This window comes from Rhynchophorus ferrugineus, unplaced genomic scaffold (genome assembly GCF_030347505.1).
Source record: "Rhynchophorus ferrugineus isolate W39M unplaced genomic scaffold, kcgeb_rfMv2 rfM2, whole genome shotgun sequence".
Classification (NCBI taxonomy): Eukaryota; Metazoa; Arthropoda; class Insecta; order Coleoptera; family Curculionidae; genus Rhynchophorus; species Rhynchophorus ferrugineus.
In genome coordinates, this window is record NW_027472581.1 from 18,403,112 (window position 1) to 18,420,806 (window position 17,695).

Sequence of the window (17,695 nt, forward strand, 5' to 3'; positions counted from 1 at the left end):
TTGTGGTTGCCGCAGGATTTCGGATATTCATCAGCAAATATTACCACCGATGACCATCAGTGGCAGCCGTTCCAGCCAATGATAGTCTTATACTTTTCAGATCGTTCTCTATGACCTTGGTCCATGTCTTTTTTTAATATTCACTGATTGACATCGTTTTAGGGTCAATTTTAGGGATACATTACTAAAAAATTTTATATATCACTCCACGAACCTGAATTTCACTAGAATATGACACTTTTCAGTGGCAGTCTTTGTATATTAAAATAGTGAGGTAAAGCTCCCGCAAATCTAATTGTAATTATTAACTTTTTATTTTTTACACTTTAACAAAATAAGACAGGGAAGAGTAAACATCAGTTGAAGGGACAACTATATTACCTCCACTGGCTTTTGTACAAATTAATTTCAAACCATAAAAAAAAATTAATGGAGTTCTTTTGATTTTCAATCTAACAACGACAAACGTTTAAAATTCAAAAACTGTATTCATAGCAAGTGTATTGCACTGCATTGCTGAAGAAAGTGATAAAAGTAATAATCTCTACTGTAATTCAAAGATAATATTAGATATTCAAATATAATTTGACATTTTTATAGTCATTTTATATAGTTAATAATCTTACTATATTTTAAACCCTTTTTCGGCAATCTTTAAAGAAAACAACACGATCATATTATTCTTAGTCAGTGTAATAGCGGCATTATTTCTAGTGAAGGTCATAATAGCCATAATAATAATATTACTATGCCGTATTATCAATTAGAGAAATAAAGGATACCAAAAACATGAATTTCAGGCACTCCAAGATGTAAGGCAAGACATGAAGAGAGATGAAGACATTATAAACATTATAACCCGATATTAGATACATGAAAAAACTATATTAGGGAGTGGGAAGAATAAGGGGAAAATATAGAGCAACAAATATTAAGAGAAAGAAATTTAAAAACAGATAAAAAAGAAAGACAGCGGAAAAAAGAGAGAAAAGATAACCTAATGGCATGAAAAGTAAAAAAACTTATTTCAACAAAACACTGCATCACTCATTTAGTTTATTTTACCCCTATTAACATAATAGTCTGTGTTTAAGTGTTTATAGGTTTTTTAAGTTTGCCTGGTCCATATTGAAAAATTCATCCCAACTTGAAAGAGACGCTTTGAATTAAAGTTTCTGTCGACAAAAATTAAACCGATATACTTCATATATTAAACAAATTATTTCTATAGAAAGTATGTAGTTACCAGAAAGATCCAGAGTGTCCAGAAACTTTCAGATTAATTCCAGAAAATATAAACACTCATAATGTACATCTCGTTGTTTGCTGAAACTCAAATCCCCTTCTATATTCTCTCTATTCTGGGGTGCACAAATTAGTTTATAACAATAAGTTTTTATTATAAGCAATAAAAAAATAAGCGTGTAAGGTATGCATTATTAGTAAAATGTTATAATTTAGGTTGTTCCAAATTGTTTCTATAGAAAGTATATAGTTACCAGAAAGATCCAGAGTGTCCAGAAACTTTCAGATTAATTCTATAAAATATAAACACTCGTAATGTACATCTTGTTGTTTGCTGAAACTCAAATCCCCTTCTATATTCTCTATATTCTGGGGTGTCCAAATTAGTTTATAGCAATAAGTTTTTATTATAAGCTATAAAAAAATACGCGTGTAAGGTATGCATTATTAGTAAAATGTTATAATTTAGGTTGTTCCAAATTGTTTCTATAGAAAGTATATAGTTACCAGAAAGATCCAGAGTGTCCAGAAACTTTCAGATTAATTCTATAAAATATAAACACTCGTAATGTACATCTTGTTGTTTGCTGAAACTCAAATCCCCTTCTATATTCTCTATATTCTGGGGTGTCCAAATTAGTTTATAGCAATAAGTTTTTATTATAAGCTATAAAAAAATACGCGTGTAAGGTATGCATTATTAGTAAAATGTTATAATTTAGGTTGTTCCAAATTGTTTTTATAGAAAGTATATAGTTACCAGAAAGATCCAGAGTGCCCAGAAACTTTCAGATTAATTCTAGAAAATATAAACACTCGTACTGTACATCTTGTTGTTTGCTGAAACTCAAATCCCCTTCTATATTCTCTATATTCTGGGGTGTCCAAATTAGTTTATAGCAATAAGTTTTTATTATAAGCAATAAAAAAATACGCGTGTAAGGTATGCATTATTAGTAAAATGTTATAATTTAGGTTGTTCCAAATTGTTTCTATAGAAAGTATATAGTTACCAGAAAGATCCAGAGTGTCCAGAAACTTTCAGATTAATTCTAGAACATATAAACACTCGTACTGTACATCTTGTTGTTTGCTGAAACTCAAATCCCCTTCTATATTCTCTATATTCTGGGGTGTCCAAATTAGTTTATAGCAATAAGTTTTTATTATAAGCTATAAAAAAATACGCGTGTAAGGTACGCATTATTAGTAAAATGTTATAATTTAGGTTGTTCCAAATTGTTTCTATAGAAAGTATATAGTTACCATAAAGGTCCAGAGTGTCCAAAAACTTTCAGATTAATTCCAGAAAATATATACACTCGTACTGTTCATCTTGTTGTTTGCTGAAACTCAAATCCCCTTCTATATTCTCTATATTCTGGGGTGTCCAAATTAGTTTATAGCAATAAGTTTTTATTATAAGCAATAAAAAAATACGCGTGTAAGGTATGCATTATTAGTAAAATGTTATAATTTAGGTTGTTCCAAATTGTTTCTATAGAAAGTATATAGTTACCAGAAAGATCCAGAGTGTCCAGAAACTTTCAGATTAATACTAGAAAATATAAACACTCGTACTGTACATCTTGTTGTTTGCTGAAACTCAAATCCCCTTCTATATTCTCTATATTCTGGGGTGTCCAAATTAGTTTATAGCAATAAGTTTTTATTATAAGCAATAAAAAAATACGCGTGTAAGGTATGCATTATTAGTAAAATGTTATAAATTAGGTTGTTAGAAATTGTTTCTATGGAAAATATATAGTTACCATAAAGGTCCAGAGTGTCCAGAAACTTTCAGATTAATTCCAGAAAATATAAACACTCGTACTATACATCTTGTTGTTTGCTGAAACTCATATCCCCTTTTATATTCTCTATATTCTGGGGTGTCCAAATTAGTTTATAGCAATAAGTTTTTATTATAAGCTATAAAAAAATACGCGTGTAAGGTATGCATTATTAGTAAAATGTTATAATTTAGGTTGTTCCAAATTGTTTCTATAGAAAGTATATAGTTACCAGAAAGATCCAGAGTGTCCAGAAACTTTCAGATTAATTCTAGAAAATATAAACACTCGTACTGTACATCTTGTTGTTTGCTGAAACTCAAATCCCCTTCTATATTCTCTATATTCTGGGGTGTCCAAATTAGTTTATAGCAATAAGTTTTTATTATAAGCAATAAAAAAATACGCGTGTAAGGTATGCATTATTAGTAAAATGTTATAATTTAGGTTGTTATAAATTGTTTCTATAGAAAGTATATAGTTACCAGAAAGATCCTGAGTGTCCAGAAACTTTCAGATTAATTCTAGAAAATATAAACACTCGTACTGTACATCTTGTTGTTTGCTGAAACTCAAATCCCCTTCTATATTCTCTATATTCTGGGGTGTCCAAATTAGTTTATAGCAATAAGTTTTTATTATAAGCAATAAAAAAATACGCGTGTAAGGTATGCATTATTAGTAAAATGTTATAATTTAGGTTGTTCCAAATTGTTTCTATGGAAAGTATATAGTTACCATAAAGGTCCAGAGTGTCCAGAAACTTTCAGATTAATTCCAGAAAATATAAACACTCGTACTATACATCTTGTTGTTTGCTGAAACTCAAATCCCCTTCTATATTCTCTATATTCTGGGGTGTCCAAATTAGTTTATAGCAATAAGTTTTTATTATAAGCTATAAAAAAATACGCGTGTAAGGTATGCATTGTTAGTAAAATGTTATAATTTAGGTTGTTCCAAATTGTTTCTATAGAAAGTATATAGTTACCAGAAAGATCCAGAGTGCCCAGAAACTTTCAGATTAATTCTAGAAAATATAAACACTCGTACTGTACATCTTGTTGTTTGCTGAAACTCAAATCCCCTTCTATATTCTCTATATTCTGGGGTGTCCAAATTAGTTTATAGCAATAAGTTTTTATTATAAGCAATAAAAAAATACGCGTGTAAGGTATGCATTATTAGTAAAATGTTATAATTTAGGTTGTTCCAAATTGTTTCTATAGAAAGTATATAGTTACCAGAAAGATCCAGAGTGTCCAGAAACTTTCAGATTAATTCTAGAAAATATAAACACTCGTACTGTACATCTTGTTGTTTGCTGAAACTCAAATCCCCTTCTATATTCTCTATATTCTGGGGTGTCCAAATTAGTTTATAGCAATAAGTTTTTATTATAAGCTATAAAAAAATACGGGTGTAAGGTATGCATTATTAGTAAAATGTTATAATTTAGGTTGTTCCAAATTGTTTCTATAGAAAGTATATAGTTACCAGAAATATCCAGAGTGCCCAGAAACTTTCAGATTAATTCTAGAAAATATAAACACTCGTACTGTACATCTTGTTGTTTGCTGAAACTCAAATCCCCTTCTATATTCTCTATATTCTGGGGTGTCCAAATTAGTTTATAGCAATAAGTTTTTATTATAAGCAATAAAAAAATACGCGTGTAAGGTATGCATTATTAGTAAAATGTTATAATTTAGGTTGTTCCAAATTGTTTCTATAGAAAGTATATAGTTAACAGAAAGATCCAGAGTGTCCAGAAACTTTCAGATTAATTCTAGAAAATATAAACACTCGTACTGTACATCTTGTTGTTTGCTGAAACTCAAATCCCCTTCTATATTCTCTATATTCTGGGGTGTCCAAATTAGTTTATAGCAATAAGTTTTTATTATAAGCTATAAAAAAATACGCGTGTAAGTTACGCATTATTAGTAAAATGTTATAATTTAGGTTGTTCCAAATTGTTTCTATAGAAAGTATATAGTTACCATAAAGGTCCAGAGTGTCCAGAAACTTTCAGATTAATTCCAGAAAATATAAACACTCGTACTGTTCATCTTGTTGTTTGCTGAAACTCAAATCCCCTTCTATATTCTCTATATTCTGGGGTGTCCAAATTAGTTTATAGCAATAAGTTTTTATTATAAGCAATAAAAAAATACGCGTGTAAGGTATGCATTATTAGTAAAATGTTATAATTTAGGTTGTTCCAAATTGTTTCTATAGAAAGTATATAATTACCAGAAAGATCCAGAGTGTCCAGAAACTTTCAGATTAATTCTAGAAAATATAAACACTCGTACTGTACATCTTGTTGTTTGCTGAAACTCAAATCCCCTTCTATATTCTCTATATTCTGGGGTGTCCAAATTAGTTTATAGCAATAAGTTTTTATTATAAGCAATAAAAAAATACGCGTGTAAGGTATGCATTATTAGTAAAATGTTATAATTTAGGTTGTTAGAAATTGTTTCTATGGAAAATATATAGTTACCATAAAGGTCCAGAGTGTCCAGAAACTTTCAGATTAATTCCAGAAAATATAAACACTCGTACTATACATCTTGTTGTTTGCTGAAACTCAAATCCCCTTCTATATTCTCTATATTCTGGGGTGTCCAAATTAGTTTATAGCAATAAGTTTTTATTATAAGCTATAAAAAAAATCGCGTGTAAGGTATGCATTATTAGTAAAATGTTATAATTTAGGTTGTTCCAAATTGTTTCTATAGAAAGTATATAGTTACCAGAAAGATCCAGAGTGTCCAGAAACTTTCAGATTAATTCTAGAAAATATAAACACTCGTACTGTACATCTTGTTGTTTGCTGAAACTCAAATCCCCTTCTATATTCTCTATATTCTGGGGTGTCCAAATTAGTTTATAGCAATAAGTTTTTATTATAAGCTATAAAAAAATACGCGTGTAAGGTACGCATTATTAGTAAAATGTTATAATTTAGGTTGTTCCAAATTGTTTCTATAGAAAGTATATAGTTACCATAAAGGTCCAGAGTGTCCAGAAACTTTCAGATTAATTCCAGAAAATATAAACACTCGTACTGTTCATCTTGTTGTTTGCTGAAACTCAAATCCCCTTCTATATTCTCTATATTCTGGGGTGTCCAAATTAGTTTATAGCAATAAGTTTTTATTATAAGCAATAAAAAAATACGCGTGTAAGGTATGCATTATTAGTAAAATGTTATAATTTAGGTTGTTCCAAATTGTTTCTATAGAAAGTATATAGTTACCAGAAAGATCCAGAGTGTCCAGAAACTTTCAGATTAATTCTAGAAAATATAAACACTCGTACTGTACATCTTGTTGTTTGCTGAAACTCAAATCCCCTTTTATATTCTCTATATTCTGGGGTGTCCAAATTAGTTTATAGCAATAAGTTTTTATTATAAGCTATAAAAAAATACGCGTGTAAGGTATGCATTATTAGTAAAATGTTATAATTTAGGTTGTTCCAAATTGTTTCTATAGAAAGTATATAGTTACCAGAAAGATCCAGAGTGTCCAGAAACTTTCAGATTAATTCTAGAAAATATAAACACTCGTACTGTACATCTTGTTGTTTGCTGAAACTCAAATCCCCTTCTATATTCTCTATATTCTGGGGTGTCCAAATTAGTTTATAGCAATAAGTTTTTATTATAAGCAATAAAAAAATACGCGTGTAAGGTATGCATTATTAGTAAAATGTTATAATTTAGGTTGTTCCAAATTGTTTCTATAGAAAGTATATAGTTACCAGAAAGATCCAGAGTGTCCAGAAACTTTCAGATTAATACTAGAAAATATAAACACTCGTACTGTACATCTTGTTGTTTGCTGAAACTCAAATCCCCTTCTATATTCTCTATATTCTGGGGTGTCCAAATTAGTTTATAGCAATAAGTTTTTATTATAAGCAATAAAAAAATACGCGTGTAAGGTATGCATTATTAGTAAAATGTTATAAATTAGGTTGTTAGAAATTGTTTCTATGGAAAATATATAGTTACCATAAAGGTCCAGAGTGTCCAGAAACTTTCAGATTAATTCCAGAAAATATAAACACTCGTACTATACATCTTGTTGTTTGCTGAAACTCATATCCCCTTTTATATTCTCTATATTCTGGGGTGTCCAAATTAGTTTATAGCAATAAGTTTTTATTATAAGCTATAAAAAAATACGCGTGTAAGGTATGCATTATTAGTAAAATGTTATAATTTAGGTTGTTCCAAATTGTTTCTATAGAAAGTATATAGTTACCAGAAAGATCCAGAGTGTCCAGAAACTTTCAGATTAATTCTAGAAAATATAAACACTCGTACTGTACATCTTGTTGTTTGCTGAAACTCAAATCCCCTTCTATATTCTCTATATTCTGGGGTGTCCAAATTAGTTTATAGCAATAAGTTTTTATTATAAGCAATAAAAAAATACGCGTGTAAGGTATGCATTATTAGTAAAATGTTATAATTTAGGTTGTTATAAATTGTTTCTATAGAAAGTATATAGTTACCAGAAAGATCCTGAGTGTCCAGAAACTTTCAGATTAATTCTAGAAAATATAAACACTCGTACTGTACATCTTGTTGTTTGCTGAAACTCAAATCCCCTTCTATATTCTCTATATTCTGGGGTGTCCAAATTAGTTTATAGCAATAAGTTTTTATTATAAGCAATAAAAAAATACGCGTGTAAGGTATGCATTATTAGTAAAATGTTATAATTTAGGTTGTTCCAAATTGTTTCTATGGAAAGTATATAGTTACCATAAAGGTCCAGAGTGTCCAGAAACTTTCAGATTAATTCCAGAAAATATAAACACTCGTACTATACATCTTGTTGTTTGCTGAAACTCAAATCCCCTTCTATATTCTCTATATTCTGGGGTGTCCAAATTAGTTTATAGCAATAAGTTTTTATTATAAGCTATAAAAAAATACGCGTGTAAGGTATGCATTGTTAGTAAAATGTTATAATTTAGGTTGTTCCAAATTGTTTCTATAGAAAGTATATAGTTACCAGAAAGATCCAGAGTGCCCAGAAACTTTCAGATTAATTCTAGAAAATATAAACACTCGTACTGTACATCTTGTTGTTTGCTGAAACTCAAATCCCCTTCTATATTCTCTATATTCTGGGGTGTCCAAATTAGTTTATAGCAATAAGTTTTTATTATAAGCAATAAAAAAATACGCGTGTAAGGTATGCATTATTAGTAAAATGTTATAATTTAGGTTGTTCCAAATTGTTTCTATAGAAAGTATATAGTTACCAGAAAGATCCAGAGTGTCCAGAAACTTTCAGATTAATTCTAGAAAATATAAACACTCGTACTGTACATCTTGTTGTTTGCTGAAACTCAAATCCCCTTCTATATTCTCTATATTCTGGGGTGTCCAAATTAGTTTATAGCAATAAGTTTTTATTATAAGCTATAAAAAAATACGGGTGTAAGGTATGCATTATTAGTAAAATGTTATAATTTAGGTTGTTCCAAATTGTTTCTATAGAAAGTATATAGTTACCAGAAATATCCAGAGTGCCCAGAAACTTTCAGATTAATTCTAGAAAATATAAACACTCGTACTGTACATCTTGTTGTTTGCTGAAACTCAAATCCCCTTCTATATTCTCTATATTCTGGGGTGTCCAAATTAGTTTATAGCAATAAGTTTTTATTATAAGCAATAAAAAAATACGCGTGTAAGGTATGCATTATTAGTAAAATGTTATAATTTAGGTTGTTCCAAATTGTTTCTATAGAAAGTATATAGTTAACAGAAAGATCCAGAGTGTCCAGAAACTTTCAGATTAATTCTAGAAAATATAAACACTCGTACTGTACATCTTGTTGTTTGCTGAAACTCAAATCCCCTTCTATATTCTCTATATTCTGGGGTGTCCAAATTAGTTTATAGCAATAAGTTTTTATTATAAGCTATAAAAAAATACGCGTGTAAGTTACGCATTATTAGTAAAATGTTATAATTTAGGTTGTTCCAAATTGTTTCTATAGAAAGTATATAGTTACCATAAAGGTCCAGAGTGTCCAGAAACTTTCAGATTAATTCCAGAAAATATAAACACTCGTACTGTTCATCTTGTTGTTTGCTGAAACTCAAATCCCCTTCTATATTCTCTATATTCTGGGGTGTCCAAATTAGTTTATAGCAATAAGTTTTTATTATAAGCAATAAAAAAATACGCGTGTAAGGTATGCATTATTAGTAAAATGTTATAATTTAGGTTGTTCCAAATTGTTTCTATAGAAAGTATATAATTACCAGAAAGATCCAGAGTGTCCAGAAACTTTCAGATTAATTCTAGAAAATATAAACACTCGTACTGTACATCTTGTTGTTTGCTGAAACTCAAATCCCCTTCTATATTCTCTATATTCTGGGGTGTCCAAATTAGTTTATAGCAATAAGTTTTTATTATAAGCAATAAAAAAATACGCGTGTAAGGTATGCATTATTAGTAAAATGTTATAATTTAGGTTGTTAGAAATTGTTTCTATGGAAAATATATAGTTACCATAAAGGTCCAGAGTGTCCAGAAACTTTCAGATTAATTCCAGAAAATATAAACACTCGTACTATACATCTTGTTGTTTGCTGAAACTCAAATCCCCTTCTATATTCTCTATATTCTGGGGTGTCCAAATTAGTTTATAGCAATAAGTTTTTATTATAAGCTATAAAAAAAATCGCGTGTAAGGTATGCATTATTAGTAAAATGTTATAATTTAGGTTGTTCCAAATTGTTTCTATAGAAAGTATATAGTTACCAGAAAGATCCAGAGTGTCCAGAAACTTTCAGATTAATTCTAGAAAATATAAACACTCGTACTGTACATCTTGTTGTTTGCTGAAACTCAAATCCCCTTCTATATTCTCTATATTCTGGGGTGTCCAAATTAGTTTATAGCAATAAGTTTTTATTATAAGCTATAAAAAAATACGCGTGTAAGGTACGCATTATTAGTAAAATGTTATAATTTAGGTTGTTCCAAATTGTTTCTATAGAAAGTATATAGTTACCATAAAGGTCCAGAGTGTCCAGAAACTTTCAGATTAATTCCAGAAAATATAAACACTCGTACTGTTCATCTTGTTGTTTGCTGAAACTCAAATCCCCTTCTATATTCTCTATATTCTGGGGTGTCCAAATTAGTTTATAGCAATAAGTTTTTATTATAAGCAATAAAAAAATACGCGTGTAAGGTATGCATTATTAGTAAAATGTTATAATTTAGGTTGTTCCAAATTGTTTCTATAGAAAGTATATAGTTACCAGAAAGATCCAGAGTGTCCAGAAACTTTCAGATTAATTCTAGAAAATATAAACACTCGTACTGTACATCTTGTTGTTTGCTGAAACTCAAATCCCCTTTTATATTCTCTATATTCTGGGGTGTCCAAATTAGTTTATAGCAATAAGTTTTTATTATAAGCTATAAAAAAATACGCGTGTAAGGTATGCATTATTAGTAAAATGTTATAATTTAGGTTGTTCCAAATTGTTTCTATAGAAAGTATATAGTTACCAGAAAGATCCAGAGTGTCCAGAAACTTTCAGATTAATTCTAGAAAATATAAACACTCGTACTGTACATCTTGTTGTTTGCTGAAACTCAAATCCCCTTCTATATTCTCTATATTCTGGGGTGTCCAAATTAGTTTATAGCAATAAGTTTTTATTATAAGCAATAAAAAAATACGCGTGTAAGGTATGCATTATTAGTAAAATGTTATAATTTAGGTTGTTATAAATTGTTTCTATAGAAAGTATATAGTTACCAGAAAGATCCTGAGTGTCCAGAAACTTTCAGATTAATTCTAGAAAATATAAACACTCGTACTGTACATCTTGTTGTTTGCTGAAACTCAAATCCCCTTCTATATTCTCTATATTCTGGGGTGTCCAAATTAGTTTATAGCAATAAGTTTTTATTATAAGCAATAAAAAAATACGCGTGTAAGGTATGCATTATTAGTAAAATGTTATAATTTAGGTTGTTCCAAATTGTTTCTATGGAAAGTATATAGTTACCATAAAGGTCCAGAGTGTCCAGAAACTTTCAGATTAATTCCAGAAAATATAAACACTCGTACTATACATCTTGTTGTTTGCTGAAACTCAAATCCCCTTCTATATTCTCTATATTCTGGGGTGTCCAAATTAGTTTATAGCAATAAGTTTTTATTATAAGCTATAAAAAAATACGCGTGTAAGGTATGCATTGTTAGTAAAATGTTATAATTTAGGTTGTTCCAAATTGTTTCTATAGAAAGTATATAGTTACCAGAAAGATCCAGAGTGCCCAGAAACTTTCAGATTAATTCTAGAAAATATAAACACTCGTACTGTACATCTTGTTGTTTGCTGAAACTCAAATCCCCTTCTACATTCTCTATATTCTGGGGTGTCCAAATTAGTTTATAGCAATAAGTTTTTATTATAAGCAATAAAAAAATACGCGTGTAAGGTATGCATTATTAGTAAAATGTTATAATTTAGGTTGTTCCAAATTGTTTCTATAGAAAGTATATAGTTACCAGAAAGATCCAGAGTGTCCAGAAATTTTCAGATTAATTCTAGAAAATATAAACACTCGTACTGTACATCTTGTTGTTTGCTGAAACTCAAATCCCCTTCTATATTCTCTATATTCTGGGGTGTCCAAATTAGTTTATAGCAATAAGTTTTTATTATAAGCAATAAAAAAATACGCGTGTAAGGTATGCATTATTAGTAAAATGTTATAATTTAGGTTGTTCCAAATTGTTTCTATAGAAAGTATATAGTTACCAGAAATATCCAGAGTGCCCAGAAACTTTCAGATTAATTCTAGAAAATATAAACACTCGTACTGTACATCTTGTTGTTTGCTGAAACTCAAATCCCCTTCTATATTCTCTATATTCTGGGGTGTCCAAATTAGTTTATAGCAATAAGTTTTTATTATAAGCTATAAAAAAATACGCGTGTAAGGTACGCATTATTAGTAAAATGTTATAATTTAGGTTGTTCCAAATTGTTTCTATAGAAAGTATATAGTTACCATAAAGGTCCAGAGTGTCCAGAAACTTTCAGATTAATTCCAGAAAATATAAACACTCGTACTGTTCATCTTGTTGTTTGCTGAAACTCAAATCCCCTTCTATATTCTCTATATTCTGGGGTGTCCAAATTAGTTTATAGCAATAAGTTTTTATTATAAGCAATAAAAAAATACGCGTGTAAGGTATGCATTATTAGTAAAATGTTATAATTTAGGTTGTTCCAAATTGTTTCTATAGAAAGTATATAGTTACCAGAAAGATCCAGAGTGTCCAGAAACTTTCAGATTAATTCTAGAAAATATAAACACTCGTACTGTACATCTTGTTGTTTGCTGAAACTCAAATCCCCTTTTATATTCTCTATATTCTGGGGTGTCCAAATTAGTTTATAGCAATAAGTTTTTATTATAAGCTATAAAAAAATACGCGTGTAAGGTATGCATTATTAGCAAAATGTTATAATTTAGGTTGTTCCAAATTGTTTCTATAGAAAGTATATAGTTACCAGAAAGATCCAGAGTGTCCAGAAACTTTCAGATTAATTCTAGAAAATATAAACACTCGTACTGTACATCTTGTTGTTTGCTGAAACTCAAATCCCCTTCTATATTCTCTATATTCTGGGGTGTCCAAATTAGTTTATAGCAATAAGTTTTTATTATAAGCAATAAAAAAATACGCGTGTAAGGTATGCATTATTAGTAAAATGTTATAATTTAGGTTGTTATAAATTGTTTCTATAGAAAGTATATAGTTACCAGAAAGATCCTGAGTGTCCAGAAACTTTCAGATTAATTCTAGAAAATATAAACACTCGTACTGTACATCTTGTTGTTTGCTGAAACTCAAATCCCCTTCTATATTCTCTATATTCTGGGGTGTCCAAATTAGTTTATAGCAATAAGTTTTTATTATAAGCAATAAAAAAATACGCGTGTAAGGTATGCATTATTAGTAAAATGTTATAATTTAGGTTGTTCCAAATTGTTTCTATGGAAAGTATACAGTTACCATAAAGGTCCAGAGTGTCCAGAAACTTTCAGATTAATTCCAGAAAATATAAACACTCGTACTATACATCTTGTTGTTTGCTGAAACTCAAATCCCCTTCTATATTCTCTATATTCTGGGGTGTCCAAATTAGTTTATAGCAATAAGTTTTTATTATAAGCTATAAAAAAATACGCGTGTAAGGTATGCATTGTTAGTAAAATGTTATAATTTAGGTTGTTCCAAATTGTTTCTATAGAAAGTATATAGTTACCAGAAAGATCCAGAGTGCCCAGAAACTTTCAGATTAATTCTAGAAAATATAAACACTCGTACTGTACATCTTGTTGTTTGCTGAAACTCAAATCCCCTTCTATATTCTCTATATTCTGGGGTGTCCAAATTAGTTTATAGCAATAAGTTTTTATTATAAGCAATAAAAAAATACGCGTGTAAGGTATGCATTATTAGTAAAATGTTATAATTTAGGTTGTTCCAAATTGTTTCTATAGAAAGTATATAGTTACCAGAAAGATCCAGAGTGTCCAGAAATTTTCAGATTAATTCTAGAAAATATAAACACTCGTACTGTACATCTTGTTGTTTGCTGAAACTCAAATCCCCTTCTATATTCTCTATATTCTGGGGTGTCCAAATTAGTTTATAGCAATAAGTTTTTATTATAAGCTATAAAAAAATACGCGTGTAAGGTATGCATTATTAGTAAAATGTTATAATTTAGGTTGTTCCAAATTGTTTCTATAGAAAGTATATAGTTACCAGAAATATCCAGAGTGCCCAGAAACTTTCAGATTAATTCTAGAATATATAAACACTCGTACTGTACATCTTGTTGTTTGCTGAAACTCAAATCCCCTTCTATATTCTCTATATTCTGGGGTGTCCAAATTAGTTTATAGCAATAAGTTTTTATTATAAGCAATAAAAAAATACGCGTGTAAGGTATGCATTATTAGTAAAATGTTATAATTTAGGTTGTTCCAAATTGTTTCTATAGAAAGTATATAGTTACCAGAAAGATCCAGAGTGTCCAGAAACTTTCAGATTAATTCTAGAAAATATAAACACTCGTACTGTACATCTTGTTGTTTGCTGAAACTCAAATCCCCTTCTATATTCTCTATATTCTGGGGTGTCCAAATTAGTTTATAGCAATAAGTTTTTATTATAAGCAATAAAAAAATACGCGTGTAAGGTATGCATTATTAGTAAAATGTTATAATTTAGGTTGTTAGAAATTGTTTCTATGGAAAATATATAGTTACCATAAAGGTCCAGAGTGTCCAGAAACTTTCAGATTAATTCCAGAAAATATAAACACTCGTACTATACATCTTGTTGTTTGCTGAAACTCAAATCCCCTTCTATATTCTCTATATTCTGGGGTGTCCAAATTAGTTTATAGCAATAAGTTTTTATTATAAGCTATAAAAAAATACGCGTGTAAGGTATGCATTATTAGTAAAATGTTATAATTTAGGTTGTTCCAAATTGTTTCTATGGAAAGTATATAGTTACCATAAAGGTCCAGAGTGTCCAGAAACTTTCAGATTAATTCCAGAAAATATAAACACTCGTACTATACATCTTGTTGTTTGCTGAAACTCAAATCCCCTTCTATATTCTCTATATTCTGGGGTGTCCAAATTAGTTTATAGCAATAAGTTTTTATTATAAGCTATAAAAAAATACGCGTGTAAGGTATGCATTATTAGTAAAATGTTATAATTTAGGTTGTTCCAAATTGTTTCTATGGAAAGTATATAGTTACCATAAAGGTCCAGAGTGTCCAGAAACTTTCAGATTAATTCTAGAAAATATAAACACTCGTACTGTACATCTTGTTGTTTGCTGAAACTCAAATCCCCTTCTATATTCTCTATATTCTGGGGTGTCCAAATTAGTTTATAGCAATAAGTTTTTATTATAAGCAATAAAAAAATACGCGTGTAAGGTATGCATTATTAGTAAAATGTTATAATTTAGGTTGTTCCAAATTGTTTCTATAGAAAGTATATAGTTACCATAAAGGTCCAGAGTGTCCAGAAACTTTCAGATTAATTCCAGAAAATATAAACACTCGTACTGTTCATCTTGTTGTTTGCTGAAACTCAAATCCCCTTCTATATTCTCTATATTCTGGGGTGTCCAAATTAGTTTATAGCAATAAGTTTTTATTATAAGCAATAAAAAAATACGCGTGTAAGGTATGCATTATTAGTAAAATGTTATAATTTAGGTTGTTCCAAATTGTTTCTATAGAAAGTATATAGTTACCAGAAAGATCCAGAGTGTCCAGAAACTTTCAGATTAATTCTAGAAAATATAAACACTCGTACTGTACATCTTGTTGTTTGCTGAAACTCAAATCCCCTTCTATATTCTCTATATTCTGGGGTGTCCAAATTAGTTTATAGCAATAAGTTTTTATTATAAGCAATAAAAAGATACGCGTGTAAGGTATGCATTATTAGTAAAATGTTATAATTTAGGTTGTTCCAAATTGTTTCTATGGAAAGTATATAGTTACCATAAAGGTCCAGAGTGTCCAGAAACTTTCAGATTAATTCCAGAAAATATAAACACTCGTACTATACATCTTGTTGTTTGCTGAAACTCAAATCCCCTTCTATATTTTCTATATTCTGGGGTGTCCAAATTAGTTTATAGCAATAAGTTTTTATTATAAGCAATAAAAAAATACGCGTGTAAGGTATGCATTATTAGTAAAATTTTATAATTTAGGTTGTTCCAAATTGTTTCTATAGAAAGTATATAGTTACCATAAAGGTCCAGAGTGTCCAGAAACTTTCAGATTAATTCCAGAAAATATAAACACTCGTACTGTTCATCTTGTTGTTTGCTGAAACTCAAATCCCCTTCTATATTCTCTATATTCTGGGGTGTCCAAATTAGTTTATAGCAATAAGTTTTTATTATAAGCAATAAAAAAATACGCGTGTAAGGTATGCATTATTAGTAAAATGTTATAATTTAGGTTGTTCCAAATTGTTTCTATAGAAAGTATATAGTTACCATAAAGGTCCAGAGTGTCCAGAAACTTTCAGATTAATTCCAGAAAATATAAACACTCGTACTGTTCATCTTGTTGTTTGCTGAAACTCAAATCCCCTTCTATATTCTCTATATTCTGGGGTGTCCAAATTAGTTTATAGCAATAAGTTTTTATTATAAGCAATAAAAAAATACGCGTGTAAGGTATGCATTATTAGTAAAATGTTATAATTTAGGTTGTTCCAAATTGTTTCTATAGAAAGTATATAGTTACCATAAAGGTCCAGAGTGTCCAGAAACTTTCAGATTAATTCCAGAAAATATAAACACTCGTACTGTTCATCTTGTTGTTTGCTGAAACTCAAATCCCCTTCTATATTCTCTATATTCTGGGGTGTCCAAATTAGTTTATAGCAATAAGTTTTTATTATAAGCAATAAAAAAAATACGCGTGTAAGGTATGAATTATTAGTAAATGTAGTAAATTCATTAATTTTGTATTATGTATACAGAAATATCGATATAACGACCAAAAAAATATCGATACATATATTTTTTGATATATCAATATATAGGTATAGGATATTTATTAATCAACCCTCTGTGCGGTCACTTGATTCCTTGAGAGGTATGGAATGCTTCGAGAAATTGCGGGACGATTGCTAATCCAACGTTAACCTGTCTTCTTCTTTAATAATAATTAATTTTATTCCGGTGAATTGAATGAACATAAAAAAGAACAACCCTACTATTCAGAGTGACATCGACTAGCGATACTGTAAATTTTAAATAAAAGTAAACCAATATATACTTATAATATAAATAGCGTTGGGAAACAAGTGAAACAGTCGATAGTCGCAAAACAGTCGAAACAGTCGATAGTCAAAAAACTAGAGAGTAAAAATAGTAATTACTATTTTCAGTCAAATGCACGGTTTGACTGTTTTTTTTTTTCTATTCGTGATGTCAGACGAAGATGTATGAATCCTTTGCTGTATACATTGTAAGAGAGGAAAGGACGGAGATAATTGCTTGGGTTCGTTAATTTTATATGTGGTTATATTTTCCAACGGTAATATAAGCGAGACGGAGATGTATAAATTCCTTCACGAACTAACCTTCTTTAAGGAAAAAAAGAATTACTGAATACTATAATAATAATACATAACATGCAATTTATAATTTAATTTTAAACGAAGTAGAATTACTTTTATATTTGAATGTTCTGTGGATCTGTAAAAGGAAAAGGAATTTTTCTATGGAATGTAGTAATACCCCACAAATGTTTTTATTGTATTTCAATATAATACGCACATGTAACACATTGATATTTTTAAATAATATAGTATAATAAACACAAACAATACAATAGAACTTAAACAAAACCTAAAAAATAACCAAAAAAATATATACAAATTTACTAATGTAATAATTTTCCAATTATGACTATTTATTTGGCGAAGGATTTTTAACCAGAGTAAATATTAAGCAGCCATTTATCAAAACAAGAAAAACTGAAGTGTAGTTCTTCAAAATCGTCATC